The sequence below is a fragment of the Phyllobates terribilis genome, unplaced genomic scaffold, assembly GCF_046119375.1.
Source record: "Phyllobates terribilis strain yellow unplaced genomic scaffold, ASM4611937v1 Scaffold_9__5_contigs__length_417890890, whole genome shotgun sequence".
NCBI classification, from domain to species: domain Eukaryota; kingdom Metazoa; phylum Chordata; class Amphibia; order Anura; family Dendrobatidae; genus Phyllobates; species Phyllobates terribilis.
In genome coordinates, this window is record NW_027362769.1 from 196,284,689 (window position 1) to 196,297,221 (window position 12,533).

The window sequence follows — 12,533 nt, forward strand, 5'->3', positions numbered from 1 at the left end:
GTAGTAGCGGTAGTATATGCTGGATATTACAGTATTAGTAGTGGTAGTATATGCTAGATATTACAGTATTAGTAGTAGTAGTGGTAGTATATGCTGGATATTACAGTATTAGTAGTAGTAATGGTAGTATATACTGGATATTACAGTATTAGTAGTAGTAGCTGTAGTATATGCTGGATATTACAGTATTAGTAGTAGTAGTGGTAGTATATGCTAGATATTACAGTATTAGTAGTAGTAGTGGTAGAATATGCTGGATATTACAGTATTAGTAGTAGCGGTAGTATTTGCTGGATATTACAGTATTAGTAGTAGTAGTGGTAGTATATGCCGGATATTACAGTATTAGTAGTAGTAGCTGTAGTATATGCTGGATATTACAGTACTAGTAGTAGTAGTGGTAGTATATGCTGGATATTACAGTATTAGTAGTAGTGGTAGTATATGCTGGATATTACAGTATTAGTAGTAGTGGTAGTATATGCTGGATATTACAGTATTAGTAGTAGTAGTGGTAGTATATCCTGGATATTACAGTATTAGTAGTAGTGTTAGTATATGCTGGATATTACAGTATTATTAGTAGCAGCTGTAGTATATGCTGGATATTACAGTATTAGTAGTAGTAGTTGTAGTATATGCTAGATATTACAGTAGTAGTAGTAGCGGTAGTATTTGCCGGATATTACAGTATTAGTAGTAGTAGCTGTAGTATATGCTGGATATTACAGTACTAGTAGTAGTAGTGGTAGTATATGCCGGATATTACAGTATTAGTAGTAGTAGTAGTATATGCTAGATATTACAGTATTAGTAGTAGCGGTAGTATATGCTGGATATCACAGTATTAGTAGTAGTAGCGGTAGTATATGCTGGATATTACAGTATTAGTAGTAGTGGTAGTATATGCTAGATATTACAGTATTAGTAGTAGTAGTGGTAGTATATGCTGGATATTACAGTATTAGTAGTAGTAGTGGTAGTATATGCTGGATATTACAGTATTAGTAGTGGTAGTATATGCTGGATATTACAGTATTAGTAGTAGTAGCGGTAGTATATGCTGGATTTTACAGTATTAGTAGTAGTAGCGGTAGTATATGCCGGATATTTCAGTAGTAGTAGTAGTAGCTGTAGTATATGCTGGATATTACAGTATTAGTAGTAGTAGTGGTAGTATATGCTGGATATTACAGTATTAGTAGTAGCAGCTGTAGTATATGCTGGATATTACAGTATTAGTAGTAGTAGCTGTGGTATATGCTGGATATTACAGTATTAGTAGTAGTGGTAGTATATGCTAGATATTACAGTATTAGTAGTAGTAGTGGTAGTATATGCTGGATATTACAGTATTAGTAGTAGTAGTGGTAGTATATGCTGGATATTACAGTACTAGTAGTAGTAGTGGTAGTAAATGCTAGATATTACAGTATTAGTAGTAGTAGTGGTAGTATATGCTAGATATTACAGTATTAGTAGTAGTAGTGGTAGTACATGCTGGATATTACAGTATTAGTAGTAGTAGTGGTAGTATATGCTAGATATTACAGTATTTGCAGTAGTAGTGGTAGTATATGCTGGATATTACAGTATTAGTAGTAGTAGTGGTAGTATATGCCGAATATTACAGTATTAGTAGTAGTAGCTGTAGTATATACTGGATATTACAGTACTAGTAGTAGTAGTGGTAGTATATGCTGGATATTACAGTATTAGTAGTAGTAGTGGTAGTATATGCCGGATATTACAGTATTAGTAGTAGTAGATGTAGTATATGCTGGATATTACAGTACTAGTAGTAGTAGTGGTAGTATATGCTGGATATTACAGTATTAGTATTAGTAGTGGTACTATATGCTGGATATTACAGTATTAGTAGTAGTAGCTGTAGTATATGCTGGATATTACAGTATTAGTAGTAATAGTGGTAGTATATGCTGGATATTACAGTATTAGTAGTAGTAGCGGTAGTATATGCTGGATATTACAGTATTAGTAGTAATGGTAGTATATGCTGTATATTACAGTATTAGTAGTAGCAGCTGTAGTATATGCCGGATATTACAGTATTAGTAGTAGTAGCTGTAATATATGCTAGATATTACAGTATTAGTAGTAGTGGTAGTATTTGCCGGATATTACAGTATTAGTAGTAGTAGCTGTAGTATATGCTGGATATTACAGTACTAGTAGTAGTAGTGGTAGTATATGCCGGATATTACAGTATTAGTAGTAGTGGTAGTATATGCTGGATATCACAGTATTAGTAGTAGTGGTAGTATATGCTAGATATTACAGTATTAGTAGTAGTAGTGGTAGTATATGCTGGATATTACAGTATTAGTAGTAGTAGCGGTAGTATATGCTGGATATTACAGTATTAGTAGTGGTAGTATATGCTAGATATTACAGTATTAGTAGTAGTAGTGGTAGTATATGCTGGATATTACAGTATTAGTAGTAGTAATGGTAGTATATACTGGATATTACAGTATTAGTAGTAGTAGCTGTAGTATATGCTGGATATTACAGTATTAGTAGTAGTAGTGGTAGTATATGCTAGATATTACAGTATTAGTAGTAGTAGTGGTAGAATATGCTGGATATTACAGTATTAGTAGTAGCGGTAGTATTTGCTGGATATTACAGTATTAGTAGTAGTAGTGGTAGTATATGCCGGATATTACAGTATTAGTAGTAGTAGCTGTAGTATATGCTGGATATTACAGTACTAGTAGTAGTAGTGGTAGTATATGCTGGATATTACAGTATTAGTAGTAGTGGTAGTATATGCTGGATATTACAGTATTAGTAGTAGTGGTAGTATATGCTGGATATTACAGTATTAGTAGTAGTAGTGGTAGTATATCCTGGATATTACAGTATTAGTAGTAGTGTTAGTATATGCTGGATATTACAGTATTATTAGTAGCAGCTGTAGTATATGCTGGATATTACAGTATTAGTAGTAGTAGTTGTAGTATATGCTAGATATTACAGTAGTAGTAGTAGCGGTAGTATTTGCCGGATATTACAGTATTAGTAGTAGTAGCTGTAGTATATGCTGGATATTACAGTACTAGTAGTAGTAGTGGTAGTATATGCCGGATATTACAGTATTAGTAGTAGTAGTAGTATATGCTAGATATTACAGTATTAGTAGTAGCGGTAGTATATGCTGGATATCACAGTATTAGTAGTAGTAGCGGTAGTATATGCTGGATATTACAGTATTAGTAGTAGTGGTAGTATATGCTAGATATTACAGTATTAGTAGTAGTAGTGGTAGTATATGCTGGATATTACAGTATTAGTAGTAGTAGTGGTAGTATATGCTGGATATTACAGTATTAGTAGTGGTAGTATATGCTGGATATTACAGTATTAGTAGTAGTAGCGGTAGTATATGCTGGATTTTACAGTATTAGTAGTAGTAGCGGTAGTATATGCCGGATATTTCAGTAGTAGTAGTAGTAGCTGTAGTATATGCTGGATATTACAGTATTAGTAGTAGTAGTGGTAGTATATGCTGGATATTACAGTATTAGTAGTAGCAGCTGTAGTATATGCTGGATATTACAGTATTAGTAGTAGTAGCTGTGGTATATGCTGGATATTACAGTATTAGTAGTAGTGGTAGTATATGCTAGATATTACAGTATTAGTAGTAGTAGTGGTAGTATATGCTGGATATTACAGTATTAGTAGTAGTAGTGGTAGTATATGCTGGATATTACAGTACTAGTAGTAGTAGTGGTAGTAAATGCTAGATATTACAGTATTAGTAGTAGTAGTGGTAGTATATGCTAGATATTACAGTATTAGTAGTAGTAGTGGTAGTACATGCTGGATATTACAGTATTAGTAGTAGTAGTGGTAGTATATGCTAGATATTACAGTATTTGCAGTAGTAGTGGTAGTATATGCTGGATATTACAGTATTAGTAGTAGTAGTGGTAGTATATGCCGAATATTACAGTATTAGTAGTAGTAGCTGTAGTATATACTGGATATTACAGTACTAGTAGTAGTAGTGGTAGTATATGCTGGATATTACAGTATTAGTAGTAGTAGTGGTAGTATATGCCGGATATTACAGTATTAGTAGTAGTAGATGTAGTATATGCTGGATATTACAGTACTAGTAGTAGTAGTGGTAGTATATGCTGGATATTACAGTATTAGTATTAGTAGTGGTACTATATGCTGGATATTACAGTATTAGTAGTAGTAGCTGTAGTATATGCTGGATATTACAGTATTAGTAGTAATAGTGGTAGTATATGCTGGATATTACAGTATTAGTAGTAGTAGCGGTAGTATATGCTGGATATTACAGTATTAGTAGTAATGGTAGTATATGCTGTATATTACAGTATTAGTAGTAGCAGCTGTAGTATATGCCGGATATTACAGTATTAGTAGTAGTAGCTGTAATATATGCTAGATATTACAGTATTAGTAGTAGTGGTAGTATTTGCCGGATATTACAGTATTAGTAGTAGTAGCTGTAGTATATGCTGGATATTACAGTACTAGTAGTAGTAGTGGTAGTATATGCCGGATATTACAGTATTAGTAGTAGTGGTAGTATATGCTGGATATCACAGTATTAGTAGTAGTGGTAGTATATGCTAGATATTACAGTATTAGTAGTAGTAGTGGTAGTATATGCTGGATATTACAGTATTAGTAGTAGTAGCGGTAGTATATGCTGGATATTACAGTATTAGTAGTGGTAGTATATGCTAGATATTACAGTATTAGTAGTAGTAGTGGTAGTATATGCTGGATATTACAGTATTAGTAGTAGTAATGGTAGTATATACTGGATATTACAGTATTAGTAGTAGTAGCTGTAGTATATGCTGGATATTACAGTATTAGTAGTAGTAGTGGTAGTATATGCTAGATATTACAGTATTAGTAGTAGTAGTGGTAGAATATGCTGGATATTACAGTATTAGTAGTAGCGGTAGTATTTGCTGGATATTACAGTATTAGTAGTAGTAGTGGTAGTATATGCCGGATATTACAGTATTAGTAGTAGTAGCTGTAGTATATGCTGGATATTACAGTACTAGTAGTAATAGTAGTGGTAGTATATGCTGGATATTACAGTATTAGTAGTAGTGGTAGTATATGCTGGATATTACAGTATTAGTAGTAGTGGTAGTATATGCTGGATATTACAGTATTAGTAGTAGTAGTGGTAGTATATCCTGGATATTACAGTATTAGTAGTAGTGTTAGTATATGCTGGATATTACAGTATTAGTAGTAGCAGCTGTAGTATATGCTGGATATTACAGTATTAGTAGTAGTAGTTGTAGTATATGCTAGATATTACAGTAGTAGTAGTAGCGGTAGTATTTGCCGGATATTACAGTATTAGTAGTAGTAGCTGTAGTATATGCTGGATATTACAGTACTAGTAGTAGTAGTGGTAGTATATGCCGGATATTACAGTATTAGTAGTAGTAGTAGTATATGCTAGATATTACAGTATTAGTAGTAGCGGTAGTATATGCTGGATATCACAGTATTAGTAGTAGTAGCGGTAGTATATGCTGGATATTACAGTATTAGTAGTAGTGGTAGTATATGCTAGATATTACAGTATTAGTAGTAGTAGTGGTAGTATATGCTGGATATTACAGTATTAGTAGTAGTAGTGGTAGTATATGCTGGATATTACAGTATTAGTAGTGGTAGTATATGCTGGATATTACAGTATTAGTAGTAGTAGCGGTAGTATATGCTGGATTTTACAGTATTAGTAGTAGTAGCGGTAGTATATGCCGGATATTTCAGTAGTAGTAGTAGTAGCTGTAGTATATGCTGGATATTACAGTATTAGTAGTAGTAGCTGTAGTATATGATGGATATTACAGTATTAGTAGTAGTAGCTGTAGTATATGCTGGATATTACAGTATTAGTAGTAGTAGCTGTAGTATATGCTGGATATTACAGTATTAGTAGTAGCGGTAGTATTTGCTGGATATTACAGTATTTGTAGTAGTAGCTGTAGTATATGATGGATATTACAGTATTAGTAGTAGTAGCGGTAGTATATGCTGGATATTACAGTATTAGTAGTAGCTGTAGTATATGCTAGATATTACACTATTAGTAGTAGTAGCGGTAGTATATGCCGGATATTTTGTTACAGTTTTGTTACAGTTATTTTATTTTATTATTTTATTACCTTCTCTGGATTGCAACGTTCCTGTATACTTGTCTATTGGGGATGGAAGATGCAACACTTCCCACACTATCAACTGCTGCTGGGCACACAGCACGAGATCTGCACCTGGATCTTCCTCTACCACTTACAAGTCTCCTGCAGGTACAGACACTCTGGGGCAAGCAATACGGACCATCTCAGCTAATGCTACTGAAGGATGCATGCTGCTACCCACAGCCTGTGACAGGGATACAGCCATATGTGAGCGGTGGAGGTCACTGCGTACGATTTGCCATGGAGAGGACTGGTGTGACGGGTGGAAACAATGACGGGATGGTGGACCCTAGGTCTGTTGCTAAACGAGCAGTGTATTCTAGGGATCGTCTTCTGGAACTGCGCAGGATAAAGTCTTCTCCAGCAGTGGCAATACTGAATGTTCCACGGGAAATAAGGAGACCTTTCAGAGGCTGCAGAGCAGGCAAGAAGATCAAGTCCTGGAGGAGAAGGTTTAAACCAGTGGTCCCATCCATTATCATGGGTAACGTACGATCGCTGGGAAATAAGTCGGATGAACTGCTGGCTCTGAGTAAGACCCAGAAGGAGTTTAGGGAATGCAGTCTCATGTGCTTTACAGAAACCTGGCTGCATGAGGAGGTCCCAGATTCATGTGTCTCGGTACCAGGGTTTCAAATGGTTCGGGCTGATAGAGAGAGAGTTAGATGCGGCAAGAAAAAAGGTGGAGGAGTGATACTCTACATTAACAACAGATGGTGCAATCAGGGGCATGTAACTGTTAAGGAGAAACATTGCTGTCCAAATATTGAACTGTTAGCAGTGGGCCTCAGGCCTTACTATCTGCCTAGAGAATTCACTCTTGTTATTGTAGTTGTGATGTATATACCACCATGTGCAAACCCAGAGGCTGCTGGGGATGTGTTGTCAGGGGTGATGGCCCGGCTTCAGACTAAACACCCAAACTCTCTAACTGTAATTTCTGGGGATTTCAATCGAGTAAAGATCTCATCTGCAATACCAAAGTTCTATCAATATGTCAAATGTCCTACACGGGACAACAACACACTGGATCTCCTCTTTGCTAATGTTAAGAATGCTTATTCATCGGCTGCATTACCCCCCCTGGGGAAATCTGACCACAACTTCATACTATTGTCTCCTGCTTACCAACCAGACGTCCGCAAACAACCAGTGACAATTAAAAAGATAAGGAAGTGGTGTCCAGCAGCAGAGGAGGCGTTACAAGACTGCTTTGATTGTACAGACTGGGAGGAGTTGTGTACCATGAAAGAGAATTGTGATGTTAATGAGATTACTGGCAGAGTTACTGATTACATCAACTTCTGTATGGACATTGTAGTACCTGTTCAAGAGATTCGGTGTTATGCAAACAATAAGCCATGGATTACAAAAGAGTTGAAACATTTACTAAACATGAAAAAACTGGCTTTTAAAAGGAAGGACAAGGAGGCATTGAAAATTATACAGCGAGACCTAAAGGGGAAAATTAAGATTGCTCGTGAGGCATTCAGAGTTAAATTAGAAAATCAATTTGCACAAAAAAGCTCCAGAGAGGTGTGGGCTGGAATGAAGCTAGTGACTGGGTTTAAGGCAAGGTCGGAGCAGGGGGGTGGTGGACTTAGAATGGCTAATGAAATGAATGAGTTCTTCAATAGATTCAGCAATAAAGGTGCGGTAGCAGCAGGGAAGGGGGAGGAGGCCGGGGAACAACTAGCTAAATTAACAGGGGGTGAAATAGATCATTTCTCGGTCTCCAAAAATGATGTGAGGGACCAGTTTAGTAAGCTGGCCATTGGCAAAGCAGCAGGGCCTGACGGTCTCAGTCCACGTGTCCTCAGAGTGTGTGCAAATGAGTTGTGTACTGTCTTCCAGCATCTCTTTAACCAGAGCTTACAATCAAAGAGAGTACCAGTGCTATGGAAGACTTCCTGCCTGGTGCCGGTTCCCAAGACTACCTTCCCGGCTTCCCCGGGGGACTATAGACCGGTGGCCTTAACATCGCATGCGATGAAGTCCTTGGAGAGAATAGTACTTGCTCACTTGTGTCCGAGGGTGATGGCGCATACTGATGCTCTTCAGTTTGCGTACCGGCAGGGACTGGGGGTGGACGATGCTATAGCGTCTCTGCTACAAACAGTACATTCCTTTTTGGACAATGATGGAACCACAGTGCGTGCTTTGTTCTTTGATTTCTCTAGTGCGTTCAACACATTACAGCCACTCTTACTGCGTGGAAAGTTGATTAAAATGGCGGTGGATGAGGGACTTGTGAATTGGATAATTGACTACCTGTCGGATAGGCCACAGTTTGTTAGGTGGGGGACGGCTACATCAGATAGTGTACTGAGCAGTGTCGGAGCCCCGCAGGGAACAGTGCTGTCGCCATTCCTCTTTACATTGTACACAGCTGACTTTCAGTATAAATCAGACCGTTGTCACCTCCAGAAGTACTCGGATGACTCTGTGATAGTTGGCGGTATTGGGAAGGACCAGGATGAAGAGGAATATAGAAGGGTGGTTGCGGACTTTGTAGTATGGTGCCAGGCTAACCATCTAGAACTAAATGTTAAGAAAACCAGGGAGTTGGTGATGAGCTATGGAAGGTGCAAGAAGGTATGCCTACCTGTTACCATTGACGGTCAGGATGTGGAGATGGTGGACAGTTTCAAATATTTGGGGGTTTACCTGGATAGCAAGCTAGACTGGAAGTGCCACATGGAGAAGGTCTACAAGAAGGGGATGAGTAGATTGTACTTCCTAAGGAAGTTAAGGTCTTTTAATGTGTGTGGCAAAATGCTTGAGGTGTTCTACCAATCCATTGTGGCTAGTGCCACCTTTGCGGCGATAATTTGCTGGGGTAACAGTGTGCGTGTTGCTGACGCCAACAAGCTCAACAAACTTATCAAGAAGGCTAGCGCGACGGTGGGCCTACAGCTTGGGACTTTTGAAGAGGTGGTAGAGGATAGGATTAAGAAGAAGTGCAGAGCTATAATGGGCAACAACACACACCCGCTTTATGAACTGTTTGCGAAACAGAAGAGCACATTCAGCAATCGCCTAATACAACTAAGGTGTAAAAGGGAAAAATACAGGAGACCGTTTGTTCCAACAGCTATGGGGGTGTTTAACAAATGTCTGAAAAGCAATGTCTAAAGCATTCCAAATGTTATGTTATCATATGTGTCATGTTCGAGATCTGTGTTCTGCTGCTGTGATACCGCAATTTCCTCCGGGATAAATAAAGTATATCTTATCTTATCTTATCTTATCTTATCTTATATTACAGTATTAGTAGTAGTAGTGGTAGTATATGCCGGATATTACAGTATTAGTAGTAGTAGCTGTAGTATATGCTGGATATTACAGTATTAGTAGTAGCGGTAGTATATGCTGGATATTACAGTATTAGTAGTAGTAGCTGTAGTATATGATAGATATTACAGTATTAGTAGTAGTAGCTGTAGTATATGCTGGATATTACAGTATTAGTAGTAGCGGTATTATATCATAGAATCATAGAATCATAGAATGGTAGAGTTGGAAGGGACCTCCTGGGTCATCTGGTCCAACCCCCTGCTCAAAGCAGGATTCACTAGATCATCTCAGACAGATGTCTGTCCAGCCTCTGTTTGAAGACGTCCATTGAAGGGGAACTCACCACCTCTCGTGGCAGCCTGTTCCACTCATTAATCACCCTAACTGTCAAAAAGTTTTTTCTAATATCTAATCTGTGTCTCCTCCCATTTAGTTTCATCCCATTGCTTCTAGTCTTTCCTTGTGCAAATGAGAATAAAGATGATCCTTCTACAATGTGACAGCCCTTGACATATTTGTAGACAGCTATTAAGTCTCCTCTCAGTCTTCTTTTTTGCAAGCTAAACATTCCCAAATCCTGCAACCGTTCCTCATAGGACATGGTTTGCAGACCAGTCACCATTCTGGTCGCTCTTCTCTGAACTTGCTCCAGTTTGTCTATGTCTTTTTTAAAATGTGGTGCCCAAAACTGTACACAGTATTCCAGATGAGGTCTGACCAAAGAGGAGTAAAGACCGATAATGACTTCACGTGATCTAGACTGTATGCTTCTGTTAATACATCCCAGAATTGTATTTGCCTTTTTTGCTGCTGCATCACACTGTTGACTCATGTTCAGTCTATGATCTATTAGTATACCTAAGTCTTTTTCACATGTACTGTTGCTTAGCTCTATTCCTCCCATTCTGTATATGCTTTTTTCATTTTTATTGCCCAGATGTAGTACTTTGCATTTTTCCCTGTTAAAAACCATTCTGTTGGTTGCTGCCCACTGCTCCAGTTTATTTAGGTCTTTTTGAATCCTCTCTCTCTTCTCTAGTATTAGCTATCCCTCCTAGCTTTGTGTCATCAGCAAATTTAATCAGTTTACCCTCAATTCCTTCATCTAAATCATTGATAAAGATGTTGAACAATACCGGTCCCAGGACGGAGCCCTGTGGTACCCCACTTGAGACATTCATCCAGCTGGATGTGAAGCCATTTACAACCACCCTTTGAGTCCGATCACTAAGCCAGTTATGAATCCACCTAACAGTTGCCTGGTCCATTGCATACTTGGTCATTTTTTCAATAAGGATGATGTGAGATACTTTGTCAAATGCTTTGCTGAAGTCAAGATATACTATATCTACAGCATTTCCCTGATCCACCCAGTCAGTGATTCTGTCATAGAAGGAAATTAAGTTAGTCTGACATGACTTGTTAGTTACAAACCCATGCTGACTCTGGTTAATCACTTCATTCTTATCCATGTACTTACATACATGTTGTTTAATAATTTGTTCAAAGATCTTTCCTGGTATAGAAGTCAGACTCACCGGCCTATAGTTCCCTGGGTCCACCTTCTTCCCCTTTTTGAAGATAGGAACAACATTTGCTCTTCTCCAGTCTTCTGGGACTTCTCCTGTTCTCCAAGAATTTTCAAAGATTATGGAGAGTGGTTCTAAAATTTCTTCTACAATCTCCTTCAGTACTCTGGGGTGTAATTCATCTGGACCTGGAGACTTGAACTCATTTATGTTAGCTAAATATTCCCTCACAATCTCTCTGTTTACTGATAACTTGGATTCCTCTATTCCTTTAAAAGGACAGTGAAGATCAGTTGATGTTACATTTTCTTTCTGAGAGAAAACAGATGCAAAATAGGAATTAAAAAGTTCGGCCTTCTCAACATCCTCTCTTACCATTTCTCCATTTTCATCCTGTAAAAATCCTATAGCATCTTTGACTTTTCTTTTACTTTTGACATACCCCCAAAATCCTTTTTTATTGCTTTTGACATCTCTTGCAAGCCTTAATTCATTGTCAGCTTTAGCTAACCTGATACGTGCCCTACAGGATCTGCAGACTGCATTATAATCTTCTTTAGATATGCCTCCCTCTTTCCATTTAATAAACATTTCTTTCTTTCTTTTTAGCATGTGTTTAAGTTCTGTGTTCATCCATCCTGGTTTCCTTAAATGCTTCCCATTTTTCCTACTTTTCGGGATTGTTAACGATTGTGCTTTGAGAATCTCATTTTTAAAAATTTCCCATCCTTCCTGGACATTTTTGTCCTTAAGGACATCCAGCCATTGGATCCCTCCTATTCTCTTTCTGAGTCTCTTAAAATCTGCCTTTCTAAAATCTAACCTTGAAGTTTGAGTCTTCACATGTCTTCCTCCTCTAGTTATCCAAAATTCTATAATAGCATGATCGCTGCCTCCTAGGGTCCCAGCCACCTTTACCTCCTCAACCATTTCCTCCCTGTTTATAAGAATTAGATCCAAAGTAGCAGATCCCCTTGTTTTCTCCCCTACCTTTTGGAAGATAAAGTTGTCAGCAAGAGAGGATAAGAATTTGCTTGACCTGTTAGTTTTACTTGAGAGAGATTCCCAACAAATGTCTGGATAGTTGAAATCTCCCATGACCACTACGTCATATTTTTTGGAGAACTTGGTCATTTGATACATAAAGAGTTCATCCATATCTTCAGCTTGCCCAGGTGGCCTGTAGTAAATGCCTACAATGGTGTCCTTTCTGTTGTTCTCTCCTTGTATTCTTACCCAAACAGTTTCCACAGAACTCCCAGTCTCTGAAGCTTCAATCTCTGTGCATATATACGCTTTTCTAACATACAATGCAACACCTCCTCCTCGTTTATCAAGTCTGTTTCTTGCAGATAAGTTGTATCCTTTTAGCCTTTTATTCCAATCATGTGTATCGTCCCACCAAGTTTCAGTGATTCCAATGACATCATATTCCTTTTCCTGCATTAGTAGTTCCAATTCT

The 12,533-nt window shown here is 37.7% G+C and overlaps 1 protein-coding gene across 1 annotated transcript in view; it reads left to right on the top strand.

Annotated features, from left to right (window-relative positions):
* DPP10 (dipeptidyl peptidase like 10) overlaps positions 1 to 12,533 on the top strand; it is a 685,122-nt gene that overhangs the window by 292,844 nt on the left and 379,745 nt on the right. The window lies entirely within an intron of this gene.